Source organism: Ceratotherium simum, chromosome 8 (genome assembly GCF_057802395.1).
Source record: "Ceratotherium simum simum isolate JZ-2026a chromosome 8, ASM5780239v1, whole genome shotgun sequence".
NCBI classification, from domain to species: domain Eukaryota; kingdom Metazoa; phylum Chordata; class Mammalia; order Perissodactyla; family Rhinocerotidae; genus Ceratotherium; species Ceratotherium simum.
Window position 1 is genome coordinate 36,001,467 of NC_141907.1, and position 20,080 is coordinate 36,021,546.

The window sequence follows — 20,080 nt, forward strand, 5'->3', positions numbered from 1 at the left end:
ACAGATTATATCTGTCTGTTCACAAGTAGACCTTCTGAGTTAGCTCATGGTATGGAAGGAAGGAGGCAATTACTTTGCATTTTCTAAATGCAAATAAAAATCTTGCTAAAATAGAATTTCTGAGAGTTTCTTCTTGCCAAGTATTAAACTACTAATAGCAAAATAGAGTCCATCAATAATACTTGGAGAAGTTATATATCTTGGGAATTTAAGAAGACCACAAAATAATGTGCTAAGAGTGACACATTTTCTGACAATAAAAAGTTATGTAGGAGCCGGCCACATGGCGTAGCAGTTAAGTGCGCGTGCTCTGCTGCTGGCGGCCCGTGTTCTGATCCCCGGCGGGCGCGCAGGGACCCACCGCTTGTCAGGCCATGCTGTGGCGGCGTCCCACATAAAGTGGAGGAAGATCGCACGGACGTTAGCTCAGGGCCAGTCTTCTTCAGCAGAAAGAGGAGGATTGGAATGGATGTTAGCTCAGGGCTGATCTTCCTCACACACACACACACAAAAGTTCTGTAGATTTGATTCTACATATAAAATATACCAAATTGAAGAATATACCAAGATTTCTGTTATAAAATTGTAGTAATATGCTTTTCTAAGGCACTGATTAAGGACACAAATAACAGGGCTGGATCCCTTCATGTCGAGCCAGGATCCTCTTTCAAAACGTTTGCCCCTGTTCTGTTCTAAGACATCTGTGCTGGGATGTCCACTTCTTGCTTTAAGGAACTCATTACTAACCACAGCAAGTCCTTCATCATTGTCCAAGTCCTGTAAGTACTGAGTGTTTATAAATTACTTCTTATGGAAGACCTCATTTCTTTTTATTATTTTCTACTTAAAACTAGCCACTTGTTTTACATTTGGAAGGAAATGGCTATGGGATTTTGTTTTCTCTAACCTGAGAAGTGTGCGTGTGTGTGTGTGTTTCCTACTGTAATCAGCAGCCTCTGCTACTGGGTGATAGGCGAGGCATTTTAAATCTCTTTGATGAAATGAGCCATTTTCTCCCTGGTCTCTGGCTGAAAATGGATCCCCCATCGTGTTAGCAGCAAAAGCACCATTATACATAACGCTGTTAAATTTCCCTCCAAGAAATGCAAGGGAAATGTTAGAGCAATGTGTTTAATCACTATCTGGCAAATATTGTGCTGGTATCCCAGTACTTACATACTTTAAGAAATACATTTTAAGTGAAAAACACTCATACTACAAGAGCAATTTAAGACCTTAATGGTGATAGACTACGGATTTTTATTCGTACTTTCATCTCTAATACCTGTGGTTTTAGATATAAACAATATTAAATAATTTTATATACAAATGACAGATTATCATATTATGCTCACCAATATAAATGAAGAAATGTACGAATCAAGAGCATGCAGAAACGTTACATAACCATCCAAGAAAAGTTTCTAAGATGAGAAGCAATTAGGTATTTAGTCCAGTAATAAAGAACAAGATACTAAAGCCCGCAGGGAAAAATGTGAAAAACAAATTAGACAGCTTTTGTCATAGCAACAATATAATTAAGGACATAAGAACTAATCTCAGAATTTATTCTAGGTACTAAATAGGCTGCAGCAAATTCCTTAATTTATTTCCTAACAGAACTAATGTTAATTAGGCAAATAGATTAATAGTTATACTGTGACTGCTTTCTGGGCAAACAGCAGGAACACAGGCTAACAAGAACACAGGTGGGTAGGAACTAGGTAGATGGGCTGGTTATGAACATAGAAAGAGCGGAAATTGCATACTCTGGTTCAGTCGTTCTAAAACCTAATTGTATCAGAGTCACCTCAAGGGATTGTTACAATTCAGATTACCGGGCTCCAGCCCCAGACTTTCTGATTTAGTAGGTCTGGGATGGTGCACGTGCATTTGCCTCTCTAACAAATTCCTAGGTGATGCTGTTGCTGTTGATCTGGGGACCACACTTTGAGAACTGTAAGTCTAGTTAAAGAGAGAAGTTCAACTCAACATGAGCTAATATTAGCACAGCCCCAGGATCAGGGGCGTTATATTTAATGTGTGATGACAGAGAGTGAACAAGATCAGAAACCAGGAAATAAGGAATAGCTGAAGAAATAGAATTAAATATGAGATAAGGTAAAATTTTCCAGGATTTGGGTTATTGAACGTACCAGGAGTTCAAAACTCTCAGAGAGCTCTAAGCTCAAGCTTAGAGCTTGAGCTAGACATTCAGCTGGCTAGAACCAAAAGTTTCATGAGAAATAGTAATGAGAAATCAGACTATTGGACTAGCACAATTTAAAGTGCATCTGCAGTTTTATTTATTTAATAGAAAGAATTTGTGGTTCACGAAATTCGTGATTTATATAGGCATCTACTACACAGTTGTAATTTAAAAAGTATGTCAGTGATTGTCAAGATGCTCACTGAACCTATTTCTTCTTGAGCATATAGGTAGTTCAAACTTCCTACCCTCCCTTTCAAGTAGGTAGAGTTATATGACTGAGTTTTAGCCAATGAGATGTGATTCATGTCACTTTTTAGACTGGCATTTTAAAAAATTCCCTCACCATCCTCCATTCTTACCTTCTCTTTCTCCAAATACTGGCTGATGGCAGAAGAGGACAAAGCCTAAGAATATGTCATATTATATATACAGGAACCTGTGTTCATGTTTGATATTACAGCGTGAAGCCCTCCCCTGACTCTCACTAACTGGCAGTGGACTGTGACATGTGCATGAAGTAAACTTTAGTAGGCTAATACACTGAGATTTGCTTTGTTTTGTTTTGTTTTTGTATGTGTGTGTATATATGTATGTGTGAATGTATATATTGTTGTTTATTTATGTATTTTTACAAGTAGAAGATCTTCTCAAGTGTTTGGATAATTTTGTGGTGTTACAAAAACTGCAAATACTTTGATATTTCTTCCATAGAGAAATGGAGTCTATGTTCCCTCTCTTTGAATCTGGTCAGATCTGAGTCTGCTTCACCAATAGAATATAGTACAAATGATATACCAGTTTCCAGGCCAAGTTCTTAAGGAATTAACAGCTTCCGTTTTATGTCTCTTGAAATAGTCAGTTTTGGAATTCAGCCACTATGCTATGAGGAATCTTAGCAGCACCATGGAGAGTTCTACCAATTTGCCAGCCACTGGGTAAGCCATTTTGGAAATGGATCCTCCCGCCTGATTTGAGTTGCAACTGGTGTTCTGTACAGCAGAGGAGAGCTGTTGTTGATTTTTGATTTATTACATAGTAACAGATAACTGGAATAGGTCTTTTTCATCCTACTTAAGTAGAAATTTCCATTATTGGAATCATTCTTTTCCCAGATGAATAAATTTAAAGTGCATTTATTGCACATATATTCTGATTGCATATGTTAAGAGTTCTCTTGCAAGAAAACAAAAACTCTGTATTTAAGTAGGTGGTTCATTCTAACCTACTTGCCCCAGCTTCCTCATAGTAAATAGTGGAAAATACAGTATTCTCTACTGTATGGAATACATATGATGGAAAACCAGCTGGGTAATAATTGGAACTGTGATAAAAAGAAGTGAACAAATTAAGCACAGAAAATTAATGAAAAAAGGAAAAATGCAACATCTATTTTGGAGCATAGAGGTGGGAAATATTGCTCTCCATTTCTTGCTGTTTTACTTTTTACATAATATTGTAATGTATGTCTATTTTTGCCATTGAAATGCAAGTTCTTTGTCAAGAGGACACTGACTTTTATCTCATTATCCTCAGATAATGACTACCATGTATATATGGGGTAGGTTTTTTAAAATAAAGAAAACCAGTACTCTTCTGTCTTCTAGTCCATCTAATCCTCCAAAATTTATAAAATAGAGATAAAAGAAATGTATAAAATAATTTCAACATTGAATACTAAGAAAAGAGAATTCATTACATTCATGTTCCTTTTGATTTTTAAGGGTTTGCTTTCTATATTTTGATTTAAATATCTTTTATAATTTCATAAAATATTTACATGATTCCAAGAGGAAGTTGACAAAACAAAGTACTTTGGGAGAAGCCTAACTTCCATCTCCGTCTTCTCTCTCTTCTTCCCTCCCACAACAAAAACTCCTTTTATAAATTTTTTATTTATATTTCAATTTTTTATTTTCTAAAATATAACTGTATGAATATATGTACACACACGTATACACTTGTTATTTTTTAGATAAAAAGCGAGATTCTTTTGTAACTGGATTAATTTACCTAACATTGTATGGTGGAGAATATCACTCATTGTGGTGTATATAATAATCTTCCTCTTTTATTTTTTCTCTCAGTTGTATGATACTCCATTGGGATGATTTACATTACGGATGATTTGCCTTAGTTTTTTATTATTGTCTTTAATCAGTCATTTTTCAATCCATTCCCATAACAAATAGGACTGCAGGGATTAACCATGTAAATATGTTATTCTTATATTTTTGCAAGTGTATTTTGAGAGTTAATTCCTAGGAATAAGACTGCTTTACTAAAGACTGGATATGTATGTAATGTTGCTGATAATTGTTTAGGTTGTGCTGTTCTGTGTGTTTAACAGCAGTATAAGAGAAATATATCTGTGTGAATTTTCATTTGCATCTGCCCTATGAATGATGTTAAAATTTTTCATATATTTAAAGAACATTTGCATTTTTTCCCCTATAAACTCTGGTGCTTCTTTCTTATTTATTTTCCCATGGTGATGTTGATATTTTTCCTATCTACTTTTATAAGCTCTTTATTTATTAAGGAAGTTAATGCTTTCCTTACAAGTTGAAAAATTTTCCCAGCGTTTCTATTTTGCATGTGCAGGATTTTGCCATATAAAAATACATTTAATATCATCAAATTTTTCAATATTCCTCACTACTTCTAGATTTTGAAGTAAGTTTAGAAAAGATTTCTCCACTATAATAATCAAATTTCAGCCTACGCTCTGAACAGTCTCCAAGTCTTCTTACCAAATAGCATTTATAACATCTGGTCTCTTACATATTTTAATTATGGCCAAAATAACAAATAACAAAGGCACCAACTAGAGAAAGAGAGAGAGAGAGAGATGCATTATGGAACAGAAAACAAGTAAACAGGGAAAGAATAAAATCTTCATGGTGCATTCCATACTTGATGTGATGATCACCAAGCAATGCCACATGATTTAATTATATCTCAACATACAGGCGGTTCTCGCTAAGATTTTATAACCTCTAAAATTTCAATAACTTAGCATTCCTTTTACCTATTTTAACACTGAAACAAGTAACAAATTACATGGGGAAGAAAAGTAAAGGAGGGAGGAAAAATTTTTTAAGAGAGAAAGAAAAATTACCTTGTAGACATCCCTTTGAAACCTCCTAGGTCAAAAGAACTAGCTCCTTTTCTCTATAATCGGTTATGAATCAGCCTTCTTGACTTCCAAGTCATATCAAAAATTGCACACATATCAATAGTAAAAATACACTTTCTTTTCCGTTTATACTGTCAGCTTAGTTGACGAAACTAGATACAAACAGTGATAATATAAATCAGTTAGGGAAAAGAAAAAAAAAAGCAGAGGACTTTATATATTAGTTTAAACCCTATGAAGTTGCCAATATTTTATAGATTTATTTGTAAAATGGCAATTTCATAAGATTCGAACAAATAAATGTCTAGCCATTCAAAAAGTGTGCTTCATTGTAGAGGCTAGCAGGGATTCAAGAATAATGGCAGACTTGAAAACCAATGTGTTTGTTTTAATTTCATTTTAATATCAAAGTGTAAATAAAGAATTTTAATATATGATGACTGATATGTAGCTTCAACAAAGAATTTCTTAGTGGTTGAGAGAGGAACCTTTCTTATAAAGTAACTGAGAAGAGTTTTAAATAGTCTTCAAATGACAAGAATTCAGAAATGGACTTTAAAAGTTGTCACTCAATTTTACTATTGTTAAATCCTAAATCTTCCAGTCAAATCTTCTGTGTAGGTAGCTCCAGTGATCAATTCCCAGGGTTAAAATAAAACCTAATTTAGTAGATTCTATCCAGTTCATATAAACATTCTCAGAATGATAGGAGAGGATATTGTAAAAAATGAATTTGAAATCTTCAATAATTAAAAAGAATAAATGAAAAAATTGAATAAGCACTAAACATAAAGGAAGACTGTTAATTAATCTACATTAAAATTAAGAACTTGTATTTATCAAAAGACACTAATAAGAAAATAAAAAGAAATACTCAAAGTGGAAGACATCCGCAATACAAATGTCTGATAAAGGGCTAATATCAAACATATATAAACAATTCCTACAATTTAATACAATATATACGTAACCCAATGTTAAAATGGGAAAACATTCAAACAGACACTTCACAAAAGAGTATAATTGAGTGACTGGTGTTTATCAACATTGGCGATCATGGAAATATAAGCTAACACTACAATGTGATATGCCCATACTAAAATGGCTAAAATTAAAACAAACAAACAACAACAGTAGCAGCAATAACAAAATTGGCCATACCACATATTAGTTGGGATGTGGAGCAATTTGGTACTTTCATACATAGCTGGTGGAAGGGCAAAATGACACAACCTCTTTAAAACACTAGCCTGGCATTATCTACTATATCTGAACATATAAATAACTTATGATCCAGCATGAATCCATGTGAATAACTTATGATCCGAAAGTACCACTCTTGCTTCTATATTCAACAAACACTGTCTACAACTACTCCAAAGATATACAGGAAAGTCAATAGCATCACTGTTTGTAATAGCCAAGAGCTAGAAATAACCCAAGCACCTATTAAGAATAGATTGTGTAACTAAACTATATTATTCATGAAATGGAATACTATGCAGCAAGGGGTAGGAATGAACTAAAGTTACTTGGAACACAAATATAATATTAAGTAAAAGAGGCCAGGTACAGAAGAATGCATACTCTCTTATTATACTTATATAATTACAAACATAAGCAAAACTATTTGCTGGTGATAAAAGTCAGGAAGCTAAATAGGAAGGGGTAAAGAGGGGGTGTTTTAGGAGTTCTAATAATGGTCTCGTTGTTGAATCCTGTGGTAGTAACACAATATGTTCATTTTGTGAAAATTTATCAGTCTATATGCCTTATAATTTGTGCATTTTCTATATGTCAAAAACACTTTTAGGGGGCTGGCCTGGTGGTGCAGTGGTTAAGTTTGCGTGCCCTGCTTCCATGGCTCAGGGTTCGAAGTTTCGATCCCGGGCTCTGACTGATGCACTGTTTGTCAAGCCATGCTGTGGCAGGCGTCCCATATAAAGTAGAGGAAAATGGGCATGGGTGTTAGCCGAGGGCCAAACTTCCTCAGCAAAAAGAGGAGGATTGGCAACGGATGTTAGCTCAGGGCTAATCTTCCTCACAAAACAAACAAACAGAAACAACAACAAAATTTTTTCTTAAAAAATTGGAATAATTAGGATTGAACTACGGAAAGACTTAAAGTAACCTCAGTGAAGAGACTGAATAGCAAAGTACATAAACGCAATGAGCTAATTAGAGTGAAGGAAATAGGACAAGGGAGTACTACAGTAGACTTAATGAAAGAAAGAAGACAAAGCAAGAGTAGGAAATAAGTTAAGAGATGTGGACATTAAAACATAAGAGTCAGCATCTATTTAAATGGGGTCACAGAATGAAATAAATGGAACAAATATTGCTCAGGAATTTCCCAAATTTAGAGATATATATAATCTTACATTGAGAGTGATCATAGAATGTCATAGAATGCCAAGAAGCAATCATTTATTCCAATACTTTTATTCTACAATGATTACTGAGTGCTTGACCTGTGCAGATTTCTCATCGGTGGAGGTAACAAAAGTGAACAAGATAGACAAAAGTCCTTCTATGAAGAGAGCCTACTTCTCTTGAATGAAAACAGACAGAAAGTAAACAAGCAAGAAAAATTATGCAGTACATGAGAAGGTAACAAATTTAAGGAGGAAAAACAAAGCAAGGAAGGGGCATAGAGTGTGGTAGGGTTTTGTTTTAATAGTATGTCAGGAAATATCTCACTTGATTAGGTCTTGTGCAGTGATATAAAGGTGATAAAGGGATTAACCATTCACATATATTGGTAAAGACCTTTCTAGGATGAGGGAAAAGCATGTGTGAAGGTCATGAGGGAGGAAAAGGGTGACAAGGCAAAGCAACAGGGAGATCATTGTGGTTGCAGTAGAGGAAGTAAAAGGAAAATTAATAAAAAATGAGATAAGGAAGGAAGCAGGAGAACCAGTTAATATAGATCAAGAATCTCTACTTTATTAGGCTTAATATCCTGTTGCAATGACAATTTTATACTACTATTTTTATTAAATGATAAGGAACTTAATATACATCTATACTTATAATTTTAAAAAAATCAATGCCCAATTTTAATATAGAGGATAATTAAAATGGAATTAATTTATAACAAAACAATATGTATTTTAATATTCAATTGCTTGGACATAATTATGCCTGAAGATATAATGATGGAGTTTAATGTTTGGATATATAAAAGGAATCACCATGGACCACCATAGAGTGCTATAATAGCATATTACACAACAGTACTGCATATGTGATTTAAATATTGCAAGCATTGTTGCCATAGATAAGGTGATTTTCAAAATACAGTATTTCTTTGCAATACTTAAACAAAACAAAGTACAAATCTTCCTTGATTAATATGGTGGTTTCATTCCTGCAACACCAGAATATTTAAAGTCACAAGGAAGTCTTTGTGATCACATGTAAAATGAATTTTAGTTCAGATAACTATAAACAGATTTTTTTACCCAGAATAATGTTGAATAGGGGATTCAAGTTGTACAGATAAGGGGAAAACTTTATTGTGCAAGACTGTCCCATGAATTTCAGGGTATCGAATATCACTGGTTCCTTCCCAATAACTGCCCACTGAATCACTGAGAAATAAAAAAATATCTTTAAACATTTTTTTAATACTGTCTAGGGTATGGAGTCTTTTCATTTGAAGCCACTAATATGAGGCATTGTAGGAAATCATAAGGATATTTTCTTTTAATCTGAAGAAGGGAGCTATTAAGGGATTTTGAACAAAGGAGTCTTGTAAGCTGACATATATTTGAAAATAATTACTCTTAATACCTAGCTGAAAATAGACAATACATATCAACAGCAGAAGTCAGAAGACTAGTTAGGAAGTTGATTATAATAATTCAGGTGAAAGATGATGTTGGTTTAAATCAGGGAGTTAAATGGGTATGGTCTAATTCTGTAAATACTTTGAAGGCATAACCAGTAGGATTTGGCGAACTTTAGACTGTGCAAGGAAGAAGTCAAGGATTACACCAATAAACTAAAAGGAAAAGGTTACCATTTAATGAGATGAAGATTACATGAGGGCAAGTTTTATGTGGTATGATTAATCATGGAACATTTATTGAGCATTGTCCATTTTGAGATTGTGATGTGTAATAGACATCAAGCCAAAGTGTCTAGCACACAGTTAGATATAAGAATCTGGAATTCATGGGGAACAGCTTTAGCACAATGTCGCCAGTCAGTCAATATGAGAAGCCAAACCCACCCGGCTGCTGAAGCGGGACCACAAGTGAGGAGTTCATAGAGAGTTATGCGGAAATCTTTGCCTCTATGTAGCACCGTCTCTGTGGATCCACAGCCAAGTATATGGTGGTGAGCCTAGGGGCACTGTTGCTCAACACAGCTAGCATTTAGGAAGAAGAGTGGGCATGGAGGAGAGCACAATAATGACAAATGGGAATTCATCACATCTCTCTGAATCTGGTAGTCACCACATCTGAACTTGGCAAGTATCTCCTAAGAGTATCTCCTAAGAGTTATGGCCACTGCTGCTATTATGCATTCCAAACCTCCCACAAGTTTCTCTTTTGGTCAATTTTTATTCAGAGACATACTGGAAAGGGAGTTCTTGAAAATTTGGTTTCCAGCATAACCAAGTCACAGAGAACAGTCCACTATAGTCTACACTTTATCAATTTGGTATCCATACACATCATTTTAGCCATATTTTACTTCCAAATAAATGCAATAGATTTCAATCTAATTGTCCTTCATAAAACCCAAAACACTCTAGCTCACTCCTTCAAAGAGGATATGCAAAGTCTTACTTTATATATCTCGAGTTGATGTTCATTCTTCTGAGTTACTCCCCTTTGATATTCTCTAACTTTGGTATCCTCTAATTTAAATACTGAAACGAAGGTTAACCACTCTTAACATATCAACACATCTTCTCCTTAATGATAAAGGAACAGGAGTGGAAAAATAAAATGAATAACAATTGGCATATACAGACATATATAAATGCTTTTATTCATATACACACACATAAGTATACACGTACACACACAGACACAAACAAAGAAGACACAGCTATAACTACCAGTCCTCCTTGCTGCAACTTGTAGCTGGTATTGATAATTTCCATTTCCCACTACCAATTTCATATTTCCTTTGGCCTCAGAAAGCACCTTGGATGCCTATGGTTTCTTGACTGGTATGGTGACCCCAGACTTCATTCCTTAAGGATCTGTACCATTAAGAGTCCTGCCTATTTGAGTTGTGTATAGTTTTCCATTAATTGTCTTCACAGTACATAGGGATACAAAGAGGTGCCTCAGAAAGACTCCTGTGTTTCGCATACTCCTCTGTACTCAAGTTGTGTAGCAGCAGCCACTTGCTGCTTAATAGTTGGGGAAGAGGTTGACGAAGGAGGTGGTGGATGAAGAAAAAAATAAAAAAATAAACTAAAAAGGAGTCTCACGGTGACTAGTGAGTGATGATTAGAAACCATGAAATGAGGCATAAGATTTAACTCAATATTTTTTACACTGGAAGCTAAGAAAGCTTGCAGGACAAAGATAGAGTTTAATATGGAATAAAGGCTCAATAAAGATGAATTTTCTAAAATAAAGTCTCCATCAAGGGAGGGACCGTGTGAGATATTAAACAAGGCAACAGCATAGACTGTAAAGTGAGCACCTGATTTGATTTTAAAGGCCCCCTGATGATAGCACTGCTATGTTTCTTGGTTTAATCAGAATTGGCTCAGGAACTGGGTTGGTAGAAGGCATTGACGGGATTGTATCAATGAAGCAAATATAAAAAGCTGAAAATGGGGGCTGGCCTGGTAGGGTAGCGGTTAAGTGCGTGCACTCCACTTTAGGCGGCCCAGGTTTCGAAGGCCCGGATCCGGGGCGCACACTGACGTACCACTTCTCAAGCCATGCTGTGGTGGCATCCCATATAAAGTAGAGGAAGATGGGCACGAATGTTAGCTCAGAGCCTGTCTTCCTCAGCAAAAAGAGGAGAATTGGCATTGGATGTTAGCTCAGGGCTAATCTTCCTCACACACACACACACACACACACACACACACACAAAAGCTGAAAACAGAAGGAGCAGGGGTAGTAAAATACATTGGGGCTGACAATTAACTTGTTTCTTCTTGCTTTGCTTATATGGCTTTCACAGATCCTGGTGAAAAATTAAAATGAAAAATTCTCTAGTGTAAATTATACCTTGATTCTCCTGATAGTCTAGCAAAAGCTAAATAACTAATTTGCAATCCATTTTGCAGTGCCATAGGATTTGTAGCTTGAGGCCCTGGCTATCTAATTTTTGCATATTTTAATAGTGAATAAAGGCCTACAATGTTTACTGTGTCCTTCTCTGGCTTGTAGAACTTAGACCTTTGACTTTTTCATGAATTACAGCTGCTCTGGCGTCATTAGCCTTTTTCGGTTGTGAACACCTGGAACGTTCAAGTTGTCCTTGTAGCACGGTGGTATCTTCAGGACATGTAATTACGCATTAGCCCCAAATTTTATATCTTCCAAATGCTTTATAGCCTATGTTTTATTAGTTGCTGCTAAAAAACAAACCTGTAAATCAGCTCAGGATTATTATCTTTTTTTTCTTGTTGGTAGAAAGGATAAAGTAACATGGAAACCAAGCACTTCACTATCATGGCAGGAATATCAGAGGCAGAAATCTGTGTTTCTCTGAAACACGAATGCACTCAATGTTCCACCCACATTATTCCTCAAAATTTGAGCTATCTTTTTAGGAGGAGAAAGTTGAACAAAAACCCACTGAAAATAACGAAATCAATATTACAGACAGAATTATTATTGTAGATAATTCAGTCATTCCCTCCACTCATTATTTCCCAGAAACCTGTGGTTTTATTCTATAATATGTATTAATCATTTTCCAACTCTTCAGTTTTTTTTTTTTATGTTTGTAAACATGGTTTGTGGTTGGAGAAACACTTAACGATATGAGGTATTACTTTTTTTTTTTTCCAGCGCACAAACATGGCAAGACTTATAACTATTTTTAGGTTAGTGTTACTTTCAAATTCTTAATGTCTGATTTATTTTACTCTCAACCTGATCTCAACTTCTCTACATTCTCACTGCACAGCTCTACCAAATACAAATCTAATATTTCACTTGAATATGTTATTCTATTCTGTAGCTCTCGGCTGTGCGGCAAAGCATCATATGTTTTCGCAGGGTCTTTAGCTGAACTGTGAATTACAAACCGGGTAGAAAAGCACAGATTTACAAAACTTCTAAACTAAATATAACTCAAATATTAATTTTTTGTTGAACCATGAACTGAACTGTTATTTTCTTATATAATAGCCATTTAGAATGTTAGCTTTAAGTAGAACTAAGCCAATACATTATTTTATTCTATTCAACTAGAGGATCAATTATTTTTCCGGTCTTTGAAATATGCCTCAGGCAGGTCTTTTCATTCCTGTTCCTGTGCTCAATATCCTAAAACGGACCCTAATCTCCACATTTAATTACTAATAGGGCTTCCTAGCTTCTTTTCCTGAAGTTCTTTAAGCAAAATAGTTTTCAAACGAATGTACTAACCCCTGCAGTCGTGTCATTCCTTTGAGCAACACTTTTAAGGCCATTGTAACACACTTTATCAAATTTGAATTCCTCAAGTACACATTCATTCTTACCCCCATCTAATCCCCCACTGTTAATTCTGCTTGGGCTAAATGCTTTATAATTAGGTTATTTTCATTTTGCAATGAATCAACTCAGACTCAGGGAGAAGTTAAATACCATGAAAATGCCGCTCATCTAGAAGATGGGGGAGCCATAAATTGACACACCATGTATTTGTTTCTTATTTACGCTTTTTCCATTACTTTCTTCACATGTTATTATCTGTATTCAGCAGTGTGCTTTCAGTTGTAGTGGAAAATCCTAATCAAACTGACTTAAAAAACAAAGGAATGTATTCTTTGTAAAAAAAGTATAGTTTCTAAACTGGACTGGCATGGAGACTCAGCACGTCCAGGGCCTCATTTCTAGTCCCTCATTTCACAGCTCTTCTTCTTCGTTGTTGACTCCGTTCTTGGGAGGATACTCTTGGGACTTATGGTCCCATGATGGCTCCAAGACTAATTTATTTACATCTATATATGCATGACTATGTTTGAGAGAATTATGATAGGACCAAAAGATGCCAGATGTCCATCATTTAATAGAGCAATGTGGACAGTACTGATTTAGGCTTGAATCACATTCCTTGCACCTAGCTCCTACAGTAGAATCGATTACGAAATGTATGAACTGAGCAAGGAAGTGTGGACACCTGCCTGAAAACTGAGGTGCTCTTATCCGTAGAAGAGGAAATGGATGCTGGTCAATTAAACCCAGCAAATGCCTACTCTCTGACAGGATATAAAATTTGCCTTTCCAGACCAATCCACATCAGTTGCAAAAGCCCTTAACAATCATTTCTACTTTTATTACTTTGCTCATATACCTCTATACTAGAAAATTCTCATCTTTTCCTATAATTTGCTAGATTTACTTATGCTTCCAGGCTTAAATTAAAAGAGTTTATGAAAACTCCCTTAATCCCCCCAGTCCTACTGACCTTGTGCCCTCTGAACTGCTATAGGATTTATAGTTATCATAGGTCTTTAAAATATAGTCTTTTAATAAATATTTCATATTTGTAATATTTGTAATACCCAGACCATAAAAGCCTATTGAATCCAGCTCCATTTTTTACTATGTTAGTTTCGGCAAGTTACTTGACTTTCTGAATCTTAATTTCCTCATCTCTACAGACGTAATTATAATATTTACCCCATAGTGGTGGTGTTGGGAGGAATAATTTGTATACTACATGTAAAATTCTGAGAGCTACTCCAGGCATAAATTAAATGCACAGAAAACATTAGCTATTTTGTTAGCCTCTTTACAACCACCATGATGCCCAGTGAAGTGCTAGTTACTTACACAGTAAATGTTCAATGAATGTATCTTGGATTTCCTGAAGCTAAACGAAAGCTCAGTATGGTAAAGCTGCCTTTTTAAACACATTTACCTAAAGGACAAATCAGAATCCCTATGTAGATTTTTTTTATTTCATAATTTTTAATCCTTTAAAATACAATGTTTTGTTTAATCAATAAATAATTTCTAAAAATCATAGTGCGCCGAGTGCTAGGTGTTGCTGTTAAATCCTTTAACAATATGGATATAGTCCCTGTTCTCATAGAGCCAACAGTCTAAGGCAACAGACTAAGGTTTGACAGGGAAAAGTAAACAGGAAATCACAAAATGTCACTCTATTGCTATGATGGGAAGGTAGGGTTCAGATGTCTGTGGTTTTACTAGTCATCTAGGTAGTTTTGATGAATGCTAAGCTTTGAGAACCACTGTACTTTGTTAAGAAACCAGTTATTTTTTGTGTCTCAAGGAAAAAAAGATTGTATGTCACCATAGAAGCATAGAGTATTACTTCAGACTTATTTATCCATTCATGAGCGTTAATGAATTCCTACTTGCATGCTAGGCCTACTGCATAGTAAGTGATCATAAATGCCTTTTAAATATACAACTCAGTACTAACAGGGAGGGTATTCAATATTAGAAACAATAGAAGTCCTTTTACTTTCTTTAACCTGATTTAGTCTAATTCAGATGTTGGTTCTAGAATTGATGTTTTAAAAGTTCCTTTATATTTTGGATAACAGTTGTTTATAAGATGTGTCTTTTGCAAACATACTCTCCAAGTCTGTGACTTGTCTTTTTATTAGCATTACCTTCTGCAGAGCATTTAATTTTAATGAAGTCCAGATTATCAATTATTTCTGTCATGGATTATGCCTTTGGTGTTATATCTAAAAAGTCATCGCCATACCCAGTATCGTCTACATTTTCTCCTATGTTGTCTTCTAGGAATTTTATAGTTTCGCTTTTCACGTTTAGGTCTGTGATACATTTTAAGTTAATTTTTGTGAAGGGTGTAAGGTCAGTGTCTACGTTCATTTTTTTGCATGTGGGGATGTCCAGTTGTTCCTGCACCATTTGTTGAAAAATCTATGTTGGCTCCATTGTATTGTCTTTGCTCCTTCATCAAAGATCAATTGACTATGTTTATGCAGGTCTATTTCTGGGCTCTCTATTCTGTTCCATTGATCTATTAGTCGATTTGTTCTCCAATAGCACACTATCTAGATTACAGCAGCTTTATATAGTAAGTCTTTTTTTTATTTTAATTTTTTGTTTACTGCAGTAACATTAGTTTATAACATTGTAAAAATTTCAGGTGTACATCATTATACTTCTATTTCTGCATAGATTACATCATGTTCACCACCAAAATACTGATTACAACCCATCACCACACACATGTACCGAATTATCACTTTCACCCTCCTTCCTCCCCCCTTCCCCTCTGGTAACCACCAATCCAATCTCTGTCTCTATGTGTTTGTTTATTATTGTTATTATCTACCACGTAATGAAGGAAATCATACGGTATTTGACCTTCTCCCTCTGACTTATTTCACTTTGCATTATACCCTCAATATCCATCCATGGTGTCACAAATGGCTGGATTTCATCGTTTCTTATGGCTGAGTAGTATTCCATTGTGTATATATACCACATCTTCTTTATCCATTCGTCCCTTGATGGGCACTTAGGTTGCTTCCAAGTCTTGCCTATTGTGAATAACGCTGCAATGAACACAGGGGTGCATGTACCTTTACAAATTGGTGTTTTCAAGTTCTTTGGATAAATACCCAACAGTGGAATAGCTGGATCATATGGTAGTTCTATCCTTGATTTTTTGAGGAATCTCCATACTGTTTTCCATAGTGGCTGCACCAGTTTGCACTCCCACCAGCAGTGTATGAGAGTTCCCTTCTCTCCACATCCTCTCCAACACATGTTGTTTCCTGTCTTGTTAATTATAGCCATTCTGACGGGTGTGAGGTGATATCTCATTGTAGTTTTGATTTGCATTTCCCTGATAGTTAGTGATTTTGAACATCTTTTCATGTGTCTTTTGGCCATCTGTATATCCTCTTTGGAGAAATGTCTATTCAGGTCTTTTGCCCATTTTTTAATTGGGTTGTTAGTTTTTTTGTTGTTGAGATGCATGAGTTCTTTATATATTTTGGAGGTTAAGCCCTTATCAGATGTATGGTTTGCAAATATCTTCTCCCAATTATTAGGTTGTCTTACGTTTTGTTGATGGTTTCCTTTGCTGTGCAGAAGCTTTTTAGTTTGATGTAGTCCCATTTGTTTATTTTTTCTATTGTTTCTCTTGCCCGGTCAGACATGGTGTTTGAAAATATGTTGCTAAGACCGATGTCAAAGAGCGTACTGCCTATGTTTTCTTCTAGAAGTTTCACAGTTTCAGGTCTTACATTCAAGTCTTTAATCCATTTGGAGTTAATTTTTGTGTATGGTGTAAGGTAAGGGTCTGCTTTCATTTTTTTGCACGTGGCTATCCAGTTTTCCCAACACCATTTGTTGAAGAGACTTTCTTTTCCCCATTGTATGTTCTTGGCTCCTTTGTCAAAGATTAGCTGTCCATAGATGTGTGGGTTTATTTCTGGGCTTTGATTCTATTCCATTGATCTGTGTGTCTGTTTTTGTGCCAGTACCACGCTGTTTTGGTTACTATAGCTTTGTAGTATACTTTGAAATCAGGGACTGTGATACCTCCAGCTTTGTTCTTTTTTCTCAGGATTCCTTTAGCTATTCGTGGTCTTTTGTTGTTCCATATAAATTTTAGGATTCTTTGTTCTATTTCTGTGAAAAATGTTGTTGGAACTTTGATAGGGATTGCATTGAATCTATAGATGGCTTTAGGAAGTATGGACATCTTAACTATGTTAATTCTTCCAATCCAAGTGCACGGAATATCTTTCCACTTCTTTGTGTCTTCTTCAATTTCTTTCAGAAATGTTTTATAGATTTCGGTGCACAGATCTTTCACCTCTTTGGTTATGTTTATTCCCAGGTATTTTATTCTTTTTGTTTCAATTGTAAATGGGATGGTATTCTTAATTTCTCTTTCTGCTACTTCGTTGTTAGTGTACAGAAATGCAACTGATTTTTGTATGTTGATTTTGTATCCTGCAACTTTACCATATTCGTTTATTACTTCTAAACGTTTTCTGGTGGATTCTTTAGGATTTTCTATATATAAAATCATGTCATCTGCAAATAGTGACAGTTTCACTTCTTCCTTTCCAATTTAGATCCCTTTTATTTCTTTTTCTTGCCTGATTGCTCTGGCTAGGACTTCCAGTACTATGTTAAATAGGAGTGGTGACAGTGGGCATCCTTGTCTGGTTCCTGTTCTTAGAGGGATAGCTTTCAGGTTTTCACCACTGAGGATGATATTAGCTGTGGGTTTGTCATATATGGTCTTTATTATGTTGAAGTACTTTCCTTCTATACCCATTTTATTCAGAGTTTTTATCATAAATGGATGCTGTATCTTGTCAAATGCTTTCTCTGCATCTATTGAGATAATCATGTGATTTTTATTCCTCGTTTTATTAATGTGGTGTATTACGTTGATTGATTTGCGAATGTTAAACCATCCCTGCATACCTGGAATAAATCCCACTTGATCATGGTGTATAATCTTTTTAACGTATTGTTGTATGCGATTTCCTAGTATTATGTTGAGGATTTTTGCATCAATGTTCATCAGTGATATTGGCCTGTAATTTTCTTTTTTTGTGTTGTCCTTGTCTGGTTTTGGTATCAGGGTAATGTCAGCTTCGTAGAATGAGTTAGGGAGCTTCCCCCCCTTCTCAATTTTTTGGAAGAGTTTGAGAAGGATAGGTATTAAGTCTTCTTTGAATGTTTGGTAGAATTCACCAGGGAAGCCGTCTGGTCCTGGACTTTTATTTTTGGGGAGGTTTGTGATTACTGTTTCAATCTCCTTACTGGTGATTGGTCTATTCAAATTCTCTACTTCTTCTTGATCCAGTTTTGGAAGGTTGTATGATTCTAAGAATTTATCCATTTCTTCCAGATTGTCGAATTGGTTGGCATATAGCTTTTCGTAGTATTCTCTTATAATCTTTTGTATTTCTGAGGTGTCTGTTGTAACCTCTCCTCTTTCATTTCTGATTTTACCTATTTGCGCCTTCTCTCTTTTTTTCTTGGTGAGTCTAGCTAAAGGTTTGTCAATTTTGTTGATCTTTTCAAAGAACCAGCTCTTGGTTTTATTAATTTTTTCTATTGTTTTTTTTGGTCTCTATTTCATTTATTTCTGCTCTGATTTTTATTATTTCCCTTCTTCTACTGATTTTGGGCTTTGTTTGTTCTTCTTTTTCCAGTTCCTTTAGGTGCATCGTTAGATTGTTTATTTGAGATTTTTCTTGTTTGTTGAGATAGACCTCTATCGCTATGAACTTCCCTCTTAGAACCGCTTTTGCTGTATCCCATAAATTCTGGCATGTCGTATTTTCATTTTCATTTGTCTCCAGGTATTTTTTGATTTCTTCTTTGATTTCTTCGTTAACCCAGTCGTTGTTCAGTAGCATTTTGTTTAATCTCCACGTATTTGTGGTTTTTCTGATTTTCTTCCTATAGTTGATTTCTAGTTTCATACCATTGTGGTCAGAAAAGATGCTTGGTATTATTTCAATCTTCTTAAATTTATGGAGACTTGTTTTGTGGCCTAATATGTGATCAATCCTGGAGAATGTTCCATGTGCCTTTGAAAAGAACGTGTATTCTTCGGTTTTTGGATGGAATGCTCTGTATATATACACTAGGTCCATTTGTTCTAGTGTGTCGTTTGAGGCCAATGTTTCCTTATTGATCTTCTGTTTGGATGATCTATCCGTTGGTGTAAGTGGAGTGTTAAAGTCCCCTACTATTATTGTGTTACTGTCTATTTCTGTTTTTATGTCTGTTAATAATTGCTTTATATATTTAGGTGCACCTACATTGGGTGCGTAGATATTTACAAGTGTTATAATCTCTTGTTGGATTGTTCCCTTGATCATTATGTAATGCCCTTCTTTGTCTCTTTTTACAGTTTTTGTTTTAAAGCATATTTTGTCTGGTATGAGTACTGCTACCCCTGCTTTATTTTCATTGCCATTTGTGTGGAGTATCTTTTTCCATCCCTTCACTTTCAGTTTGTGAGTGTCTTTATGTCTGAAGTGTGTCTCTTGTATGCAGCATATATATGGGTCTTGTTGTTTTATCCAGTCAGCCACCCTATGCCTTTTAATTGGAGCATTTAGTCCATTGACATTTAAAGTAGCTATTGATACGTATGTACTTACTGCCATTTTTTAACTTTTTTTTTCCTCAGTGTTTTAGTAGTCCTTCTCTGTTCCTTTCTTCTTCTATACAGAATTGATGGTCACTTTAGTTTGACCTCTGTCTGAAAGCTGTACTCTTTAACCCCCCTCCTCCCTCCTTTTATGTTTTTGATATCATATCTAACCTCTTTTTTGTGCATTTGTATCCATTACGTTCTTGTCATGGAAATAGATATTTTTTCCTATTTGTGGTCTTCTCTTTTCCCCTTAAATCAGTCCCTTTAACATTTCTTGTAGCACTGGTTTCTTGGTGACAAACTCCTTTAATTTTTGCTTGTCTGGGAAAATTTTGATCTCTCCTTCCATTTTGAATGATAACCTTGCTGGGTAGAGTATTCTTGGCTGTAAGTTTTTTCCTTTTAGCACTTTAAATATATCGTGCCATTCTCTTCTAGCCTGT